Source organism: Passer domesticus, chromosome 7, assembly GCF_036417665.1.
Source record: "Passer domesticus isolate bPasDom1 chromosome 7, bPasDom1.hap1, whole genome shotgun sequence".
Taxonomy (NCBI): domain Eukaryota; kingdom Metazoa; phylum Chordata; class Aves; order Passeriformes; family Passeridae; genus Passer; species Passer domesticus.
The window spans coordinates 9,177,402-9,200,471 of record NC_087480.1 but is presented as its reverse complement, the minus strand read 5'-3'; the positions used below and the strand labels follow the sequence as shown (position 1 = coordinate 9,200,471).

The 23,070-nt window shown below is 38.4% G+C and overlaps 2 long non-coding RNA genes across 2 annotated transcripts in view; one reads left to right on the top strand and one right to left on the bottom strand.

The window, feature by feature from the left end:
- Positions 1-14,326, bottom strand: part of LOC135304431 (uncharacterized) — a 112,138-nt gene extending 97,812 nt beyond the window's left edge. The window contains exon 1 of the long non-coding RNA XR_010365823.1: positions 14,278-14,326. This is a non-coding gene — a long non-coding RNA (uncharacterized LOC135304431). The remainder of the gene's footprint in view (positions 1-14,277) is intronic.
- A 173-nt stretch (positions 14,327-14,499) lies between these two features.
- On the top strand, positions 14,500-22,776 carry LOC135304093 (uncharacterized). The gene is made up of 4 exons (XR_010365532.1): positions 14,500-14,657; positions 17,181-17,293; positions 17,374-17,548; positions 22,557-22,776. It is a non-coding gene; the product is annotated as an uncharacterized LOC135304093 (long non-coding RNA).
- The last annotated feature ends 294 nt before the right edge of the window (positions 22,777-23,070 follow it).

Sequence of the window (23,070 nt, the reverse complement as noted above, 5' to 3'; positions counted from 1 at the left end):
ACTCATGTATCAAAAGGGATCATTTACAATATCTGTGGTCAATCAGAGCTGCTACACAGCAGCAGACTAAGGCATGACTAACAAGTACATGAGGGAATCAAAACCGATAGAGAGAAAAGTCATAAATCATTAGTTGACATCCTGAAATTCACATTTGAAATGGGCAGTTTTTATCAAGATGGTGGTTTGTGGACAAGGTACAAGCTCAAAGTCAGTGTCAAATCTAGAATATGTAGCCAGCCTTTCCTCTCTTCAGAGAGAGGCTGGAGAACTGAGCAGTGGCTCTCAGAGTACCCTTAGGCACCCATGTGGGCAGAAAGGCACCAGAACCTAGTTTACTTCCATCAGCAGGTTTTCTAAAATGTTATGTTTCTCATGAGTGCCCCTGCAAATGGGAACATTGATTATAGAACATAGTAAAGAGATGGGTACTCTATAAATACTTATGATCAATAGCATTCTTATCCTCCTTATCCTGGACATCAACAGTCTCCACTCTAAAATAGTGACTCCTCTCATCTGAGCTTCTCTGTCTAACCCAATTTGTTCCACCCCAGCAATTTTTTTACCCAGTCCAAAACCACTCTCAAAATAAGGCTGCTTGAGCACCCGTCACTCATTCCTACGAAAGTCCCAGCAGCTCCTTTCAGTGTCTCCCAGTCCCTCTATGAATGGTTATGAACAGATTGTGTTATCCCTTGGAAAAAAAACTTTGCAGTGTTCACCCATTTTTTAAACCTTAGTTCAAGGAAGTTTTGTTTAAACCTTTGATTAGTGCTGCAGAGGATGTTGGCCTGAGAGACCATATCTACCTTTATGACTATTCAATATCATATTCTCTTCAATTGGAAGAAGCATAATAGTCATAAGAGGTGGGGTCACACCTAAAGAGAGGAAAAAAGCCAAATAAGGTCTCATGTTAAAATCAAACTAACTTTTTAAGGCCCAACATCTCACATGAGTTAGAGCAAGCTCTACTGCACTGATTTTGTTTCTATGACAGAAAAGGATTATAAATTAATACAAGTATTGTAAAAAAGTCTCCACTATAATTCTTTATTGAATTTTCCTTCTAATATTTCTTTATCCCTGATCCAACCTGCCTACTCACTCCTGGTTTTTTAGTCTTGGCAGACAAAACCTTATTATTCACAGTTAATATTACTATTAATTAAAAAGTGTGATAGTTTGTGTCTTTCTGGCATGAAGGTTTTCTCCAGGACCACATGGTGCTAGGCCTAACCTACAGCTCTAGAAGCAGGACAGAAATGCTTAGAGTTTTGCACACCATATGGAAAGAGCAAAAAATAACCAGGAAGCACACAAAGGGACTGGGAACGTGCCAGTATTCAGCAAAAGCATTCCCTCCAGTTTGAGGTATGCAGCAGATGAAGGAGAAAGGATTTTTGGGTCAAGGCCTGCTGTACTTTACAGCAAGGGCTCGTTTTGGCTCTCCTTGCCTTAGAGGTAAAATCTTGATTATCAGCTGCCACTTTGTGTTTAAAAGGCAATCGTTCAAACTTGATTTCTACACAGGGATAGCTCACCCAACTGGAGGGTTAAATAAGACCTGTGATACAAGAATTCCACTTTGTCAGTGTAAGGAGACCACCTTTAATATTATAGCGAGGATTTACTCCTAATGAGAGCAACCTGTGTACTGGTCAACATGCTGTACTTATGAAGCTCTTTTACAAATATCCTCAATGCTTCCAAGCTGGGAACACTCTAATAGAAATGTATTCTGCAATCTACATGCTAAATCATTCTTCTGAAGGTCATGTTTTTCCACCTCATTGTGTTTGAGTCAGCTCCTGGTAGACAGCCATATTTCCTGAGATGCAATGCCATAGAGAGCAAAATAAGGAGAACATTTTGGCCTATATGCAGAATATTTTTGCTTTCAGGGATTTAAATGCTCTAATAGCTACTTGGAGTCTTGCATAGGGCAAGAAATAATGAGGCTTGTAAGGAGCAGTCGAATAAAGAAAAATAAAACCAGCCACATTTGTTGCATTAGTCTTCAGGAGAAGACTTTTTTTACCTAGAATTTTTGGTAATGTGACAACTAGTTCTAAAACCACAACATTTTGAAGAGGTATATCTGTTTTTTTATTTCATCTTTATGAGCCTGCTGAAACACAAATAAGAAAGTATTTTAAGTTCTCACATTCAATACTCATTTCAGGACACAATACTTGAATATTCTGTACTTCAAAATCAAATATACGTCATCTTGGGTTTAAGATACCAGATTTTCATTTATAATGTCTGTATTTTTCACTGTATGAACTTTATAATCTATTTACTACTGTCTCCAGAAGTATGTGATACTTTGTGTGGGAGACCAAAAAGACACACTGAGACATTTTGGGGTTGGTTTTTCGTAGGGGTTTGTTTGGGCTTTTTTTCTTTTTCATTTTTTTGTTTTCATTGTCTAAATACAACAATGTTACATTAAAGCCAATTCAAAACCTCTGGTAATCAATAAATACTCCCTATTTATAATTCAATCAAATATAACTATTCACAAATCATGCTGAATTAACTGACCTGTTTCAATCTAAATCCAGACATCTATTTTTTAAAGTAAAAATATTATTTATAATAATTTCAAAAAGCAGCATTTCTTTTATTGTGTATCAAAATTAGGTGATATTTAAGGCTCTTTCCAATCCAAACCATTATATTATCCTATAAAATTAAGCCTGCATTAAATTCTAGTGTTTTTTTCTATTAGCAATCTTTTCTAATTTTAATCATTTTGCAAGCCAAACTATCAGTTGCTCAAGCAGCTCAGGATACATCTTATCCTACAGAAGCCCAAAAGAAAGATGTCATATTTTCCATGAGATAATGTTTCCTCCCAGAACCATAAGTACATGCGCACATGAATGTGTGATCACTAAATCTAACACAATCTGACTTAATCAATTCAGACAGCACCTAATACCACTCACTTCCACTCTGCTGAGCAATTATTCAAATTGTACATTAGAAAACATGCTCTCACAACCATGGAAATTTTGATTTGGCTGAGACCCCTGGACATCCACTCATCATGCCAGGAGTATCTGATAGACTGGCTCACCTTGAATAATATCTGAAAAATAATCAACTGCCTGTTGAAAAATGCTCGACTGCCACATGAAAGTAAACTGGATCCTAAGTAATTGTACTAAAAGGCTAAATTCAGTCAAACACCACTTCTGTCCACAACGTACCTTCTGCTCTATTTGTCAAACATTGCTCTATGTATTTCTCTACATATTTTTTAAATCCCAGCAATTATTCCAGTCTTTGCAGTGCAATAAATAATTGTCACTGCATTAATTATCATACTACAGCTCCTTACCCCTACACAAGAGAGGGTTATCTGAGAATTCCACTCACACAGGCAACAGGGCTGTCAGGCTCTCATTGTCTCTAGGTCCCACCCTTACCTCACCAGCAAACTGGAGGTCTCCATGAACAGCAGACTGCTCGTTGCAACAAGGTGAACCACAGAGCCCAGCTGACCTTGGTCCAAGGCAGAGACAGCAGTGAGGACAGCTAAGGGACGGTGCTACAAAAGGCTGCTAGGGAAACCTTGCTGTGAATGCAAACCTCCGGAGCAGCATTCGTGTCACTGCAGGACAAGGTTCTGAAGGCACTCGCCTTCGGGACAGATCTGTCCATTCTCCAGTTGTGAGTGAAGATACCACTCAGCACCTGATGGATTTCAGTGCCAGGATCCTGGCAGGTTCTGTCATTCATGTCATGGTGTTCCCTGCTCTGGGGAACCTGTGGCACCTCAAGTGTGCTCTTGGTGCACCTGGACACACACCTCCCACTGAGAGAGTAAGAGCAGCACAGGTAAACTACATTATGAGTAAAGACTGCAACCTGTTATTATTACTAAATGTCCTGGTTTTTTTAGTTCAAGAATGGTCATAAGCATTTTAGAGAAAAGTACCTCCTGAAATCCATAAACAAATGACAAAATTTTGCACTTATCTCCTAAGTAATTTTACAATTCTGTTGCTAAGCCTTTTAATTGTAATTGATTATGTCCAATCTTCCCTGAGAATTTAATCCTATGATTCAGCTCAGTTACTCTATTTTGACTGACCTTGACTACATGAGATGCAACACTTATTGTTAAAATGGAACAAAATTTGTTCCCTCTTTTGAATGTTTTGAAAGATTAAGTGTGAAATTATGGATTGAATATCAACCAGAGTAATACCAAGGTCACGCAAGTTAAATCAGTTGCATCTGAGCACTCAGGATGAAATTGCACATTAAAGTCTTTTACCACAGGGCTTTGCTTTGATGCACAAAGCACTTGACTTTTCTGAAGAAGAGGGGAAGAGCACAGGGGTAGCAACATAAGCTGCATGAAGCTGTTAAGGCAACTCAATAACCACAACTGCCAAACACTCATGCCATAGATTAAAAACTACTCAAAGAATGTTGACCCTTCTTATGACCAAACTGCTAGTTCTGATTGGAAAAAAAAAAAATTTCAAATTCTCGCTCAGTAATAGCCTAGGCAACAGCAGGAGCCAAAACCTCCATTGCTGAGGCACACTTTCACATGCAGGTCAGAGTTACAGTGGGGCACAGGGAAGCAAAGGCATTTAAGGGATTAACACAGAGGAAGCCATAACCTTCACATCAACACAGACATGCCCAAGCAGCCTGTGAATTAACTAATTGTGCCAGAGAAGCAACCTGATCACTGCAGCACAGAGCTGAGGGGACCTGCTGGTCACTCTGCCTTTTCAATCCCCAAAGTCAAAAGGATTCAGGACAGGATGAGGACAGACAGTGCACAGAGCCCTTACACTGTCACAGCTTTTCTTGGATTTGGTCCTCCTGCATGTCAAGCTTTTTCCTACTGCAACTGGCATTGTATTGATCTGTTTCTTTGCATGTTGAGTAAATCAAGGTTAAGACCACCTGTGAATCCCCAACCAGTGCAGTGCACTCCCTAAATCCTGTCCCCATTTGTCCAAGTAACCCACACATCTTTCAAGTCTCGCTGACAAAAGCACAGAGGTACAAAAATAGAGAATTCTCCAAGGCACCACCTTTTTCATTCACCTTCCCTGAACATTAAATCCTCACCACCTGCTCCCTTTGCAGGTTTCTTGCAGGCTGCTGTTGTGCTTTATTTTGGGGAACTTCTTGAGCAGGATCCTTGAGCAGTGGGCCCGGGAGGTTTCCTGGTTGCCATGACAGCGAGTTTACAAGCCACATCCTCAGTCAGGGAGCATATGCTGCCTGCGGAAAGAAATCCAACCCAGCTGCACCTTGCTTTTCTTGCCTCATAAAAAGAATTAGTTTCTAGTCCTGCAGTGGGGTGAGGCTCAAGGAAGGCAGGGCCACCCTTCCCATGCAGCTCTTGAGGGGTGTGGTGGCTCTGTGTCCCCCGAGCTGTCCCTCTGCCTTCAGTCAGGCTTGGCTGAATCAGCCTGTGTCCCTGTCCAAACTAACAAATTCAAAATGCTAAACACTGGGACAGTACAGCACAACACAGAGATGTGCTTTGATATCAAATAAAGCTTCTGCGTTATCTGGATCAATGAAATCAATACCAAAACACATAACTGATTTGTGCACCTCACTACTCTCAAGATTTATATTTTATATATTTTATGCAGTTCAACAATTTTCTGCTAGGTTTGTTCTTGCTTCTGACACTTTCTTCTTTCTCTCATCAAAACTGTAATGTAAAGTTCTACAGCTACTAACCCTGTTGCCAAAGAACATGAAGCTGGAAAACTTGCTCTGAAATCAATAACATTTGGTAAAGAATTGTAATCTTTCTTAAAGGCAATACAAACAGAGTGCAGCACTCTCAAATTCTTCAGGTTTCTGCAGTTATTTAATCAAAGTCTTCTCACATTTAATTTCCACTACAGAATTTCTTGTACCACACAGTTTCATCAGTGTACATTCTGTCATTGGCAAACATAATTTCATTTTTGTAAATAGATTCTGTCTCATGTCCTTACAATTCTCCAACTGAAGCAATCCTATTCTGAAAATACAGCATTGATATACTTTCAAAACTCAAAGACTACCGATATCTGCAGATGACAAGGAAAAAAATGCTTGGATTTGCATATCATCCAGCTGATATCTTAATATAAAGGGCTGAAATTCCCAGCTGATGGATGCTGTCACTGGCAATTACATGGGGTTTGCCACCAAAGTCCCCGAGTTGATCACTATTTTCATATATCTCTTCTCACAGTTAGAAATAAACTCTGAAGTTCTTGGGCCCCTCTTCACACCACTGCAACCCCACTGATTTAACTGAGCACCAACAAAAGAATTCAGCACAAAGTTTGGCATTACAAAGTTCCATGCCAGGTAACCCTCCAAAAATAGAGCCAAGAGCACCACTAAGATATATTAAATATATTAAGAGGGGGGAAAAATTCTGGTACATTTAATTTGTAGACCAAAAGGAATTTCCAGAAATGACGTGTATACAAATGATGTACAGGAAAAAATTGTTCAAGATATTTGTCTGACAAACACACTATTTTCTCTTAACCCTGGTAAAATACCATCAGAAACAGAATTCTAAGCAACTCCTCCAAAACAAAGGTTGTCTATTACAAATAGATAACATCCAGAAAGTGGATCAGGCTTTGTCTTTTTATTAATGAAAAATACCAGTATGAAAAATATGGATTTCCAGGTAGACCAATTACTTAAAATAAAAATAAAGGGTACTATTAAGAAACATTTATTATGGATCATCTATAATGGCATTCAAAAAAGTTTTAAAATTTTGGTAATTTATATTTATTTATATATGCATACATACCTAGTTTTACTGGTTAGAATTTTTTTTTTATTAAAACGACATACAATATTTTTTTCAAGTAATATTACTTCAATTTTATGAACTCCAAGTGATACTTTCTTTATTGGCATGATCCTTTGGTAGGTTTTATGAATTTCTAGCAATTTCATTCTTGATCTCTTTAATTCAGCATGAGAAACATTCAATTTCTGTAAAGACACTTTGACTCAAATTTATGTAAAGTAGTTTCTGTTTACTGATTGATGGTTTTTATTTCATATCATTTATACTCTAATTAGGTTTTTCCCCTTTTGAACAGGGTTTATGAATTCATAACAAAGACCAAGTTCTGAAAACCACTTTAAGATATGGGTTAATTAATATACACAGGTTAATTACCATTATGGACAAGCAAACAAGTATCAGAAAATTTTCTGCCTTCATCATGCTTCCTGAGAATTCAAATCTGACAGGTCACATGCTGGACTCTCCTTCTGCCTAAACACTAGCTTTGAATTCTGGAAAAATTTAAACCCCAGAAGGAAAAAAGGGTCTTTCTTTGCCATGTTGTCATAGCAAAGAAACAAGAAACAGCAAAAGTCCTGCTACAACTCACTGCCCTATTTGTTCTACATCACTGCAGTGCTTTAAATAAGTGAACTTCCATTAAACAGGCTTAATATGAGTGCAGCAGCTGAAATCAATGATATTAATGTCTGATTCTTATCAGGTAGCAGCCAGAGGGAAATTAACCTTGTAGCTGAGAAGTGCACGTAAATCTGATTTCCAAAACTTTACACCTGATGAGCTACCTTGGGGGGAAATTTGGGTGGGTAAATGTACAGCTTTTCCACTGCAGATTTCCATTGACTTTAGCAGTACTGCACACAAAACATCTGCATAGAAATTAATCATGAATACAGATGTTGTAAATTAAACTCCCTCAGAGATTTTATTACACAAACCAATGAATGATTTTCCCAGTCTTCTTCAATAAAGCTCTAATTAGGAGTATATATCCCAAAAGATTTTCAATGAAATGCCAGACAATGCTAAAACAGGAATCCTAGTCTTTTGAAAACATGGTAAGTACAAATCTTTTTCAGTAAAATCTTTTGCTAACTCCGAAAACTTTTTACCATCCAATATACTTGAGATCAATCATGTTGGTGTGGATGACTAAGGAGAACTGGAAAATAAGAAATCACTAAGGTTAGTGAAACCTTCACCCTGTTTTATGGTCATTTACTGAAAGGAACTGCTGCAATTGTTCTTTACTGGTTCTCACATTTAGAGATGACTATGGTAGTTTTTCAGAGGAACTTTCCATAAAAGGAACTTTCTTTTATGAATCAATAAAAAGGCCTTTTCATTCATAGCTAGAAAAAAAAGGATTTGGAGGATTTGGAATACAGCAATTTTCCCTGCCTGCCATTTTGAATTGGGAAGCTCCTAATAATGAAACAAGCACAACACAATGTCTTTTATTCAATCTGCTAAAACTGGGCTGATGACTGTAATATGCTAGCACATGTTCTAATTCATTCCTGGGCACCATAACTAAAGGAGAAAGTCAGAGGGAAGACCATAAGTAACTGTATAAATTCCATTTCATATGGAGACAAAAATGTAAACTCTCCATTGTGCTACCTGTAATTCTAATAAAGACTATAGTTACTTTAATTTCAAAGGTGCTTCAATGCTTCTTAGTACATTGCATTTTACTTTTTAACATTTCAGAAAAAAATTGGTTTGAGTTAAAAATATTCAAGTTAGACTAGAAAGCCTTGAAGGAAAATGTTAAAATTTATTCTCAGTTGTAAATAATTTTTACTAGGTTCTTTAAGCAATTAGACTTATGTCTTGGTATTGCTAAATCTGCACTGAACTCTTAGCTGAAAGAATTTGTCTTGGAAATAAGAAGCAAATATCAATCTATATTGATATTTGAGAAAATCAAGAACAAAAAATTCTACTCAACATTACCCACATTCTACTTTTAAATTCATAAAAAGAACAGAATGATTTTTCTTTTAATTCAACTCAAAATTGTATTTTCATTATTTTGATGAATTTGTGGTCTCTATAACACAAGTGATCATCAGCCAAGTGGCTTAAAACAGAAATCCAATTTCACTACTTGTTGTCATTAGCTAAGAACATGAGGATATACTAAAATGCTTGGATGAATAAAATTTATTCTTGAATTCTCTGCTAACTCAAAACTTTACAAGTAAAATCCTAACTGAAATAACAGAGATAAGCTTTTTTCTCCTGTCAGTACTGGCCAGTTGGACTACAAACATTGCTTCCTTGATATCTGACATTTTAAACAAGACACAGAGAATATTTTACTATCATCTACCATAGGAAATACTGGCAATTGTTTTTGCATTTCAACAAAAATATTCCAACTTGAAAGAAAATGTTTAGATGATTTTTACGTTATTTTTTAACTAAGCAGGGGTTGCAGGGGTGACCCTGAGTGATGCGGGCAAACATTGTATTGGCATTCAGGGCATTCATCTCTGGTGCCATCAGAGCATGACACAAACAGAACCTGCCCACCAGAGTGGGCTGAGCTCATGCTGAACCCTGGAGAAATTGTAATTGGCAGTATAGATTTTCAGCAATGCACACTCTCACTGTGAGAAGGTGACTGCATGCTCCATCACACTGACCTTTAGGAAAGGAAAGGCTTGGAAGGCTTATGGGAATAGTCCTGGATCTGGTATTTAACTCCTCTAAACACATTCTTGTTAAGACATAATGACTTGAGATAAATTCATGGTGAAACTCCCTGTTTTATAGTAGTGCCTATTCATTTCCTTTGCCTTGCTTTCATCTGTTATCATTCAGTGCTCTATTCACCTGATACTGTTGTTTTGCTTTTTCTGATGCCTTCTCTGACTTTTTGCACTTTTTAATGGTTTTTAGGAGCATAACCTTGAAGAGTCTCTTCATGTTTAAGTTAATTAAAAATATTTTTCACACCCAGTAAGCAAGATGTGACTCCATACTATGTGTGCTTAATGGAAGAAATATGCTTTACATGCTTCATTAAGTTATTTGCGAAATTGCATTAGTGCCATTCCATTAGTGTACCTCTTTCAGCTACATCTGTGGTCTGCTTTTGACAGACAAATTACCAGTTTCATAAGTCTATTTTGCTTTAGTAATGATCCTCTAATATGTTGAAAAATATCCATCTTAGTAGTAATGGGAAAAGAAAATAATAATGTATTTTTCAATATAACAGGAACAAAATTATCTGCTTTAAGGCAAAATAATTATCAAATTTCTTAAAATAAGCAATTACAGGTTATTTTGGATATTTCATTAAAACTACCATCTCACACAATACAGAAATATTAACCTTGAAATAAGACGTCATAATGAAGTCCATATTGATTTGAAGAAGTGAAAGAAAAGTGTTTACTGCACCAAAATCTTTTAAGACACCTACAGAATTTTAAAACAATCAAAATGATGTTGCATTGACTATGCACTAAATTGTGAGAACATTTTGACACCTTTTAAATCTGTGCAGTAAAAACTCCTTTAGGAGAAGTAGAATATTACTGACCCTGGGTGTGGGCATCAGTTAGAAGCTGGGATTTAACACAGCAGTGATTATTTTTTACTTTTTATCCACTGTTTCATAACAAGTTCCTATTTAAAATCATACCAATCTAGGCGTCTGAGCCACAAGATGCTATTTTACAACTTCCAAGATTAATGATAATTTCCTGTTTGTTTTCAACTAGCTGTTCACTTAAGATCAAGGTCTCGTTATGTTAAGCATCATAAACAGAAGTTACAGCCCCTGGCCTGGAGAAGCTACAGTCAAAGAATTGGACTGGGCTGTGCTCATCTGCTGTGCTGGTGCAGGGTAACGATGCATAATAGGTATTTCAGAAGTGTTATTAAACAGGCCACATGTGGCCACAACCTGCCAGAGTGAACAGGGAAAAGAGGATGAGGACAGCTGGAAAATTCATTTAATGTCCCTTTTGATAGCTCTTTATCAACAGATGATCGGGTGATGAGGATTCTGATATAGTAACAGATATCTGTATTAATCATTGCTCTGTCTAACATATTGACTATTCCTGTCTTTCCTCTTCTCTGGTTGCTGACCTTCAAAATGAATTTGGAACCTCATGTCAGGATTTAATTCAGTTATATTATGTGTGCTAAGATAGTGAGTAGATAGTAGCTGTCTCACTACACTAACAAAAATAACCTGAAGGGCAAAAAAAAGCACCTAAATTGATATTTATTAGAGTAATTCATTGTTGTATAATAAATCTGTATGCCAAAACCCGAGTTTAGGAGCAGAAGTATGCTATGTCAATTTCCTGAGGGTATTCTTATATTCAGGGAGTGTATACTGAGTGGAAAACATACAACAGGGAAAAGTATCAATGACTGAGAAAACATGAACAATTACAGCATCAGTTGAAGGCAGCTGTCTCTACACATGTTGATTTTACTCCAAAATGAAAGACTCGGCAGGATTCTGTCAATAACAAAAATACAACAAGCTAGATGACTGGTTTAGAGAACTAAATAGCAAAGTAGGGCAATTAGGCGCACCACAATTTAAATTGGATAGTAAATAGGTCAGGCTTGTTTCACAGCTTCTCTGGACACTAAAATACTGCCTTTCAATGTCTAGAAGTACATGAAGCTGAGAAGCTTTTTAAGTTGATCAACTCATAACTCTGTTCACTTACTAGATCTTGTTACTATCATAGAAGAGCACAATATGTCTCACGTGGAAGAAGGAATATAAATAGACTTGTTAAGATGAGCCTCTATATTTAAAATAATCTCATTCATGTTATCTCCCCATATGACAACGAGGACATCTCTATTCAGTATCACAAGGTTTCCAGACTCAGAAGCAAATCAGGCTGATCTGCAATTTTGCACCCCCACCAGAAGGAGTTTCAGCTTTTGATTGTCTTACTTTAAGATAGGTGGTACATATGCATAATAAAAGCCAAGCAGTTTTTATGTGTCCCTGTAATACAAAACCTCCCTGCGCTCTACAGTTCTTGCCATTATCTGACACGTCCTGTTCTTCAGCTTTTGCTACAAGTGCTGGACCCCAAGTGCTTTGACAGAAGTCCCATTACAAAGGCATGAGCTCAGAATTCCTGCTAGTCCCTAGTTTTGCTCCTTGAACACTTTGTAACCTTTCATTAACTGACTTACTCTGGACTTATGGTCACTTACTTCTACTCATAAAATTAAAGACCAACACTTCAAATGGTATATATAAAATGCCTCACTTATTTAGAGGTGTGAACCACATTCCTGATACTTTCATGCAGCTTGGGCAGCTTTAAAGGGCTTCAGGTAAGGGCAGAGCCACTGAGAATTTCCTCATGTAAAGCCATATGTCAGGTTCATTAATATATTTGCTTCTGCCATTTACGAGCACAACTGTAAATTGCACTCTTCCTGCCCTCACAGATTTTAGAGAATATTGACAGAGAGTGTCTGGCCCAATAACAGCTCACAAAAGTCAAAGCTACAAGACTCACAAACACCTGGGACAAATGAAGCACAGAGAAAGAAAAGTGCCATTCAGGAAAGGCTGGAAATGACTATTAATAGCTACAGACTCGTGGCACTAGAAGAGCAGCACACACGGGTAGACAACAGTGCCCTACATTCACAAAAAGGTTACAGAGAGCACCAGCAGGCAATGAATCACACTCACAAATAGAAGAGCTGCTTCACAAATAAGTGGGTTTGGGGTTTTGCCTTTCTATTTACTTCTTTGTGATAAAAATGCTGCTATTCTCTTCAGCTATTGAACCCAAGAGTACTAAATGTTGCATCAGTAACATGGAAGTAGAGAAATGTATAAAATTCAATATTTAAATAAGATACTGATTTACAGACAGTTTATAAACTTTCATTCTCCTCTTGAATCTTACAGACAACTCCTCCATGAAATATGTTCATTTTTGTAATACAGGGTAAGATTTTATGTTTTAAAGAACAAACATTACTCATCACACTTGGGATGTGAACAAAAAGACATATGAAGGAGGGTGAAGAGGTGAGTCTGGGCAAGGCAGCGTGGGGGTGCCACCTGAAAATAGATACTCTTCTCATTGCCTCAGTCTTCTTCAAGACTCAGAGCTATTCCTGATGTCACTCGCATAAAGGGTCCTCTGAAAAGCCTCCTAAGGACAGTAGTATCTGAAAGGTAATTTTTTTTTTTTTTTACAGTAGAAAACCTTGAAGTAGAGTGGTTTTCAGTTTTGTGGATAGCTTTTTCTCTTCAAAGACTGAAGCAGACTTCAGTCAGAAGAACAGGAATCACACCATTGTTAATGTACAACATATTTAATGCTCTGGCTCCACTCAGGTACTAGAATAATTATGTGTATTTATAGAAGCACTTATAAGAACCAGAGATTTGGATTTTGGCATGTGAGCAAAGTAATCCAATAAGAAGTGTTAAGGCCAGAATTTCTTGACCTTTATATTTGTCAAAGTTGTTGGTTCAATAAAGGTCAAGATGTGTGACAAAATTCAAGCCTGTCTAAGCCAATTAATGACAAGTAACCAGACCATTAAAAATCTCATTTATGCTGAGCAGTCAAGTGGGTTATGTGAGGGCACTCTGTACCTTAGATAGTCTACACAATTTGTTACACACTTGCTATAGGATAATAAAGGCCAGAAGGCAGCAGAATGAGAGAATACTTAAAGTTTTAAGATTAATAGGATAACCTATCCAGCTTGCCCATCAGAGAATCACAAATAAATAAAACAGTAACACTTCCTTATTTAATTGCAAATATTGGTACTTCACAAGAAAATTGTGAAAACAAAAGTTGAATATTAAGAATTTGTGGATATACTGCATTGATAAAATTCAGGAGAATAAACTCTTCAACACAGCTATAAGCAGTTCATAAGTATAAGTGGTATGCACAAAGATACTAAAGAAATACTTTGAAAACACCAAACTGCTCAGGGGTCTCTTTCAAAGAGAGAGAATTGAACAAATAAAATACATGTTCTGGTTTTCTCTAGGATAGAGTTTACTTTCTTCTTAGCAGCTGGTATCATGCTGTGTTTTGGGTTTAGTCTGACAATAATGTTGGTAACACACTGATGCTTTAGCTGCTGCTCAGTAGTGCTCACTCAGCCAAGGACTTCTCAGTGTCTCACGCTCTGCAGGGAGCAGGAGCACAGGGAGCAGGAGAGAGCAGGGCCAGGACAGCTGACCCAAACTGGCCAAGGATATTTGAAACCAAAGCACAGAATAACAAGCACATTTCTATTTTTTTTTTAGACACCCTGAAATTTCCACAGCAACAAAATGGTTTCACTGGTTCAGATATCAGTTTTGCCTGCTAGTAATAGCAATCATCAGCTCATAAAAACAGAATGTCTTGGGTTACAATGTAAGATGTGACCAAAAGTATGTGTTGTCTTACCATCTCCATAAGCTGTTAAAACAGGTGGGGCAGTGTTCCTGATCTTCACCATGAGTCAGCCCTGATAACTCACTCAGGGGACCATTGTCACTGATGGACCACCAAGGTGTCACAGCATGACTCACAGAATTACAGTGTCCCATTGTGAGATGTCCCACTCTGAGGAGAGGAACCAAGAACTCCTGCCTGTGCATAATCTGAGTTTTGGAACACCATGGGCAGCACCTACCACGGGATTCCCAGAGGACAAGAGCTAAAAAACCACCACTGGAGAAGGATCAGATCTTTCTCCAGGATCACCACGTTGACAGAACCACATCCATCAATCCAGCAGGACTGCAGCCACCATTTAATCACCACCCTGACCAGCAGGGTGTCAGGTTGTATTCTGAATCTGTCAGTTTAAGCTGTTGTTTCTGTAATTTTCCTATTAAACTGTAGTTCTGACTTGGAATCTCTCACTGGTTTGCTTACAAAGTACTACAAATAAGAAATCCTGCTTTGCTAGATAAGGTGTGATGCTGGTGAAAGGAATATGTCCAATAATAAAAGCCAGCTTGTACATATTTTCTGTTAAATAGGGGCATATAAACTATGGCTTTTATTTCAACTTGCACATAACTCTGTTAAAACCAGCACTAAATATTGCAAAGTATCAGTTGTATTTTTAGTCAGATTGTGTTCCAAATGGGTACAATAAAAATTCCTTCCACCACCTCCTTTGCAGGTAAACTCCTGCACTGGGATGCTCTCTGTGAAGAGGGAGAGTCTGTGTTATCACACTCACAACCAAACAAAGCTGCCCTGGCAAGGACAGACTGACATCATGCCCATACTGCCTACACAGACATCTAACATGGACCTAAACACAGGCAGGGCAGAGCATCTGCCAGGAGGCTGAGCTGCAGAGCTGGGAGAACAGCTAAGGCATGGCACAGGGCTTTGGGATGGGGGGCAGGGGATGGCTGGAGCCTGCAGAAACCCCAGCACAAGGAGCTGCAGCCCCAGGTCAGCTCCTGCCCAAGCTCCACAACAGGAGATAACCTCGTGTTGGGATAAAGAAGGCACCTGCCCACAGCAGCACAGCCCCAGGAAGCAAGGAAAGGCTCTGGAACAAAGAGGCATCAGTGTTCTCTCACCCTCAAATGCCAAAAAAGGACACATTAGCAGCATTTTGAAAAAAAAAAAGAAAATTGAAGCATTTTTTTCTCAAAGTTGCTTAAATTATCTGACAATGCCCTTTCTTTTAATGGGTCACCATAACCTCCCTGAAGGCATTGCATTAGCTCAGTAAATTCCAGTTTGCAGTGCATTATTTTAAAGCAGACTGACAGACACCTTCACAGTAGGGTAAGTAGCTTTCAAGTTTTATACAGCAAACAAGTTTTATGCTGGTAATTGAACACTCTAGATCACATCTGCAGTGCTTCTGTGACCAGAGGCAGCAGGGCTGGCAGGGCTGTGCCCCCCAGCCCCATGGAACTCATACATGGAACACAAGGTACTGCATTACCTTAGGCTTCAAATGCATTCATTTGCTACTTCTCACACACAGAAACTTAAGCACATATGACTGTGCCCAATGAGTAAACACAATGATATATAATTGAATATCAATTCAACTTTACAATGCTCAGTGCACTGTATGAGCAGCTACTGATGTTGGGGCCTGGCATATGTCATAGCCTCCAGCTCTGGCACTTTCTGGAAAAGCCTGGCAAACAAAACTTAAAGTCACCTCCATGTGAAGCAGATACTTACCTCACACTGTCCTTTCTTCTGGTCCCCACACATCTCCACATAGCTGTTTTAGTGTTAAATCAGTAACTCTTCTCCCTTCCCAGTGTGTTCCCTTCAATGTGAAATTTAGACCTGTTCCTTACCCACATCCCTGCAGCCTCTCCTCAGCCCTGGCCAGCTCTTTTTGACCCTCTTCTGTCCTGCTGCCACCTCTCCTCCTATTCCTCAGCTTTCTCTCATTAATAAAATACAGAAGAATCTTCTTTATGTGTTTTTCCCATTTTGCTACACCTGAATAAGTGGGATTTTAATCCTTGAAAAAAATTGTCTCCCAGTATTCATAAGGTTTATAAACTAGTGCTACACTTCCTATCTTGTGATGGATACAATAGTTTTTTATCCTGTATTCCATCTGTGACAGTAAAGCAATTCCTCACTAAGGAAAATACAGTCACCAAAACACAGGAATTTGAAATAAACACATGAAACTGTTCCTTTACAGCTGTTATTTCTGTGAGTGTTGCCAGACATGAGATACAACAAAACATGATATCTTTACACAGCCTTCTGCCACACTTCAACTTTCCTTCAAAGTAGACCCAGACAGAAGAGTTCATATGAATAGCCCCAAGAATAAGATGCAACTCTGCAATGAACCATTCTTCTACTTCAGCCTCTACCAGGAAAGCTGTAAACAAATTATCAGCCCAAAGTACTTAAGAGTGTTTCAGGGGTTTGGGAGGGAGAGCATTTCTTTTGTTGACTGGTTGGCTGGTGGGTGTGGTTTCTTGGTAATAAGTGGCAGCAATAACGCTTCAAAGATCTGAAAGTTGATTCTACAAAAATCTTGCTTCTGCTTTACACAAGGCAAGGTTACCCACATTCATAAGCTTACTTATGACAATGAAATACTATTGGAAGAGAACATCTCAGAATTAAAGAAAAATTAAACGTTCTGAACATGTGCCAAAAATTCCCCACACAACCCATCAGCTTCCTATTCACAAGATTCAAAATATATTTCTAGGGATGTAACAGAAATAAATTTAGAGTAGAAAAGCCCCTGATAATTTCAAACACTAGGTAGGAGAGTTTGGTTAGAGTTTTTTCTAATCTGTAGGATCTTGGTGACAATACAACTATGCAATTTTTTTTTAATCCAGAAAACACATAAAGTACTGGAGACTGCAACAACCAAATCAGAAACTCTGCAGAACACCAGTCTATTCATAAAGACCTGATTTGCACGTTCTCAGCACTTGGCTTCCTTTGAATGGTATGACTAAAGAAACTGAAAACTCTCTATTAGTATTTCTGTAATGCAATTTAATACATGACTCCTCTCTGCTTTTACAGGGATTAGATGGCACAATCTCTTTTCACACTGCATGGAGCTGAAGCTCCTGCTTCACAAACAAATACAACCCTGAGCTTCCCAAAATGGAAGGTAATAACGTATTTGTATTTCTTTCCAAGCTGATTTCTTTTACTCATCTAACTTCAGAATGATTGAGGAACAAGCAAGCTGCAGGTAAGCTGGCAGTTTTTCAGTTTAGAAGCGCATTGCACTTTTTGTATTCTTCACCTTACCTGGCATTTTATTTTGCTGACAGTTTCCTTTAACAGAATGCAACTTAATTATACTCAGCATTACCTGATCAGCAGGAGTTTGCTTCTTTGAAACTTTTTTTTGTCCATTAAATGTATGAATTAAATCTGGCCCAGAGCTATCTTTACAGTCTGCAATGCTTAATTTAACAGCCCATATTACATTATGTTCATACTCAAAAGAAATGTAATCTCAAAATGATTCATAGATGCTCACAGTTGCCTACATAATGAGCACTCGGAAGGCTAACAAAAATTGATTGTGCCCTGGGAATTGGTGCACAACATATAAACTATCTGTACAGCCTGAGTCAGTCTGCGGACTCCATACTGATGGCACAGCTCACCCTTTCCATTCCTTATTCTGAACCACTCTTCAAAAGAGTTATGGGGCAGGATCAACACAGAAGGAACAGCTTTGGATGTCTCTGTTGTAACAGACACACACACACCTGGATCATCTCTCATCATAGGTAAATCTGTTTTCTGCTTAAAATTTGAGTTCTGTGTGGGATGGCAACTAAAACAAAGACCACCTGGCCAAAGTATTCATGAGAAGGGACAAGAGTAGAAGAGAATGCCACAGGAACAAAGAAATAAATCATTATAAATCAAGCAGTCTCTTGGTACAAAGTTAAGCTGACTTGCAGCAAAAACAGTCAGGCAAGATTCCAGGTGCCTGAAGAAACACTGCTTAAAAAAAAGGAATGTTCCTGCCCTCAGTCTGGATGCTCCTAAAGAGTGGGGAGATCAAGGCAGCTCAATGCCCTGAATTGTCTCAGGCATTGCTGCTCTCTGTATTCTCCAGAGCAGGAGGTAATTTTCTGTAGAATCTCTTTTTTACTAGCACCGCTTCAAAGCAGACAAGAGTTATTCCCAGAGCATGGATTTGACCAGACTGTCAAACAGAGGCTAGCATTCCACTGAAGCCACAGCCTGAGCTCTCCCAGAGCAGGGGCACAGGCTCACACAAGGAGGTAGGAAGGGTCACAGAAGGAGGCAGGGAAGTTCAGAGCCTCCCTGTGCCCTCTCCACAGGATCACAACACTCATCTGGGACATGGTGAACTGGTTTCAGTTGCACCTCCTGATGCCAAGTCAGATGTGCCTGCCTGACTTCCAGAAAACACCTTTAATTGGAAGGTGGAACCTAAAGAAGTCCTAAACTGTGTAGTCAGCCTTGTCATTTTGACCTTGATTTTATGCTTTGAATGATCTCCCCATCACCTTCATTTTCCAAGCCCACCTTCCCACTGGGTGGCTGTAGCATATGATGGTGACAATTGCTTTCTGTTCCTTCTCTCAAAGCTGTTCTACTCTGTGGACCAGTTTTCAGAAAGAGAGAGAGCAGCATGGGGCACAGCTCTGCAGGCCTAGAGCACTAGGCACAGAGGGCTGTACTTTCCACACCCCACACCAAGGCCACTTACAAATATCATACACTAAATTACATTTAGACAAAATAACATTTTGCATATCTTAGAACAGAGCCATAATTGGCTCTAGAACTTTACCAAGCCCCAGGTCCTACCAGAGTATCTATAATAATAATGCCAGTAGTGGCTTCACAACTTTCAGCTCAGCCAAGCAGCATACACTTACAGCTTCCCAACACTCTTCTGAGGATTCAGCTCCACTGTGCATCTATTCAATTCCAGGCAGGATTGTGGTAGACAATTCCAGACTCTCTCTAATAATTAAATCAAGACATGGTATTTTGCTCTTCTTGAGTATGTCAGACTTAGTGGGAGTAGCTGCATGCAGGCAGCAGTAATGCTCCTGATTTCTTGCTAATCTGCCTCAAAGGACACATACCCATAATACCAGTGACTTCTGCATGCTCATATTAGAGCAGAGTTTAAGCATTTACTTATGTGGGAAGATTTACTTTAATCAGAGCCATATCTTTTATGATAAACATAGACTGAAGTCCTATTTCTGGTAATGATTAAGTCCTAAGCATGGAGGATTTAACTGCACATTAGAGCACTGCTGTGCTCAGAAGGAGTTTGTTTTCAGACATCGTGTCCAGCAGTCCATACTCAGGAACACAGCCACAGGTATAAGAGAAATCAGCCATCCTTTCCACAAGCTGCCTGCCTGAACCATGTGCAGAAACTCAATACCACCACATCTGCCACACTCTGAGTATAATTGCTACAAATTGAAAATAACAGCATTTCCTTTCTACATTGTTTCAGCCTCAATAGCTGCACAGACACCCGAGATTGAAATCAAGAGTTGTAGATGAGAAATTTAGATATAATTGAGCGTGAAGCATCTCATTTCAGACAAATTGTTTTGCTTTAATACATACAAGTGTACTGGTGAAAGATGCTTTGAATTGCAAAATCCAATCAATGAAAGAGTAAAAGAAATTAGTTACATTTTGCAAAACACATAGGAAAATGTTTTCTATTGAAGTAAAAAGAACATTTCCTCTCTCATGAAGCAGGGGATTTTTTTAGTAACTATTCTACAGTACATAAATCACGTTCAGGCTAAAAGTACATGTATTACAAGAAAGAATTTCAGTAGCCAGTAGAGCTCAAGAAGTTCTTACCTTTGCTGAATAGCTAATTAGAGCACTCATTTATCATTCAAAAAGTCTCAGAAAAGCATGAAAAGGGAGGACAACAAAAGAAACAATACATGTGGTGGTGAGACAGCTGAATAAGCTATGTCCTCACTTGAATTTAGTAAGTCTCAAAATTAACGCCAAGGGAAACAGAGTGAAAAGACCATTGCAGGGAGGCTCTGCAGCGTGGCTCGGGAGGTGCAGGCAGCCTCTTGGGAGCTCACAAGCAGCCACTGCGCAAAAAGGCAGTAATTTCACTGAGTTTTACCTCTGCCATATTGCGACTGGCAGGATTTTGTGATAAGCTGATTAAACTAATGGACTGTTTTACCTAGGGCTCATTTCTTCTTAGACAACTATCCACTTAAAAGAAGAGCTCTATAACTGTTTGCAGCAGTGGGGTTTTATAGAACTTACAGAAAGGCATATTCCTGTCCAATACTTTACTGAAAACTTAGAGAGTTGCTATGCCTAAAGTATAACACCCAACCCAGAAGGGCTTAATGGTTTGAATAATCAATGCCTTCACCTTCCCTTCTACTTTTTTCTATATGAAGCATTGCCCAGAGTGTCTTTTGGGGGACTTTGTTGTGCAAGATTCTCCAGTTTTGGCAGACAATAAAAATCAGTCAGTTCATAAAAACACATCTTTGAGATGCTCTAATCTCTCTGTAAAAGTGTGTGTAGAAGAAAGAGGTCAGAAGAAGCAGGAGGGAAGGAGTCAACATATGAAACACTGAAAAAAATTCAGAGTCCTGGAGCAAGTAAATAAATAGAAATAAGCTGAAAAGGTGAGAAGCTCATGAGCAACTGCCTCATTCCCTTTTCTGATAAACTGTTCTGGTGGTGACACTGCTGGAGAGCACTGATCAAATCTGCAGGATTTGCAGGGCAGCCTGGCAAATTGTTCTCTGTAATGGAATCCATTATAAAAAATATGTGCTCCTAACCATAAAATTCTGGCTATAACCAACAATCTTATATAGAAAAAAGTAGCAATGAGAATTTATTAACTAAAATAAGTAGCATACACACCTGCAAGCTGCTACAGACACATGATCTATTGCACTGTAACTGAGGACTATACAACAAGTGCTTGTTATCTCAAGCCATGTAACTACTACAAATTCAAGACCTAAACCAGCCATTTGTATGGTATCAACATATTAAACTCAGGGCTGCTGTTGGAAATCCTTATTATAGAAAGACTGATTTATCTGGTGTGTAAGCAACAACTCAGTATAATGGCAAGCATAAAGCTAACAATATATTTTGCAAGATTCACTGTATGTATGATGTGATATCATTTTTAAACGTGCTTACCACACTGTGGCTGTAATGTAAAATTTAGACAATGAGTTAATTTTGTAAATGCAAAAATCTTCTACTCCCTTCCAGTTTTTCCATTCATTTTTCCTTTAAAAAGACTGCTTAACTTGTTAGCCAGTCACATCTCTAGAGAAAAAAACTCTTGATCCATAAAACCTCTACCAATAATTTGACACCATTTAGCAATTCTGCTTATTAAAGCTGAATTAATTCACAAAGTACATGAATTACAACACTTGTTACTTGACTAGCAAATGTGCCCACATGATCACTATCGAGGTCAGTGAAGGGACACTAACAGTGCCACCAATTTATTCAGTTGTGCAGAAAAACTTCCACCTCAGTTTCTTTAAACCCCTGAGTGTAAGTATCTGAAATATATGGAAATAAAAACCAAATGTAAAATAAAATTATTAAGGTGTCCTTACTTTTCAGAAGTGAGGAGCCAGCTAGTTTTGACTGAAAATAGATTTTAGGGTGGTTAGTATTGTTAACATGGAAGTTTTCTTGCTTTTTAGATGTACAAATAACCATAACTTTCTGTGGACCAGGTGTTCAAGTGTCTCCCTCTAAACTATAAAGTTCTTTCGTCTCCTTCTATCTCCTCCTTAATAAATTTCTGATTCTGATTCACAATATCCATGGAAAGGTCATATTTTTGATGAAGGATGTTACATTTCATATAACAATAGGATATGGCAGACAACAACAGTGTCCCTTTAGTAGAGGGCACTTGAGCACAAATTCTCCTCTATTGGTATACACTTCAAAAAAAACTTAGCACAAGTTATTTAATACTGCTTTTGGTTACTTTAATTATTTGTTTAACTGTAAAATAAACTTATTTTGCACTTGTGTCTGAGCCTAACCTTCCCCACACATTGCAAAACTGCAAATTCTCCGTAGTTTATTTTTCAGTTGTAGATAACTGTTATATAAATGAAAATGGCATTGTGAACTGAAAAGATTTTTTTTTTTACTTTATAATAAACTATTCTTCTGTCCATAATATGTTGTCTTTACAGCTATAGATTAGCACCTACTCATATCCACCCACGTGACAGGATGAAAAGAGAAGGAGAACAATGGATATTTTGGATATTTGCCAACAATGGATGTATTGCCAGCTAAGAAAACGCCAGGAGCAGAAGGCAGAGGGGGAAGCTCTCCTCCCAAGTGAGGGTTGAGGCAAGATCAATCTGCTTCTTGAAGTACTGAGGCCTTTCACAGAAATGAAAAAACAACATCAGCACACATCCTGGGAAAATTCCAGATAAAACCTCCCCACAGCATGGCAATGCTTAACACATCCTCACTTGAAACAACCGCTACATCATGTCCCCGAGGCAGCAAGAAGTCAGCAAAGATAAAACAATTCTTTTGTACATTGTATAGTTTTGCTGTGGGCTTGAGGATCCATCTGCCTAGGTGTATGAAAAATGAAAGGTGTTGTCTTGTTTTTAATTGTTATTAATGTTTTTGATCAAACAGTTATTGAAGAAACACAGCAACAACATCCTACAACACTAACACACTAAA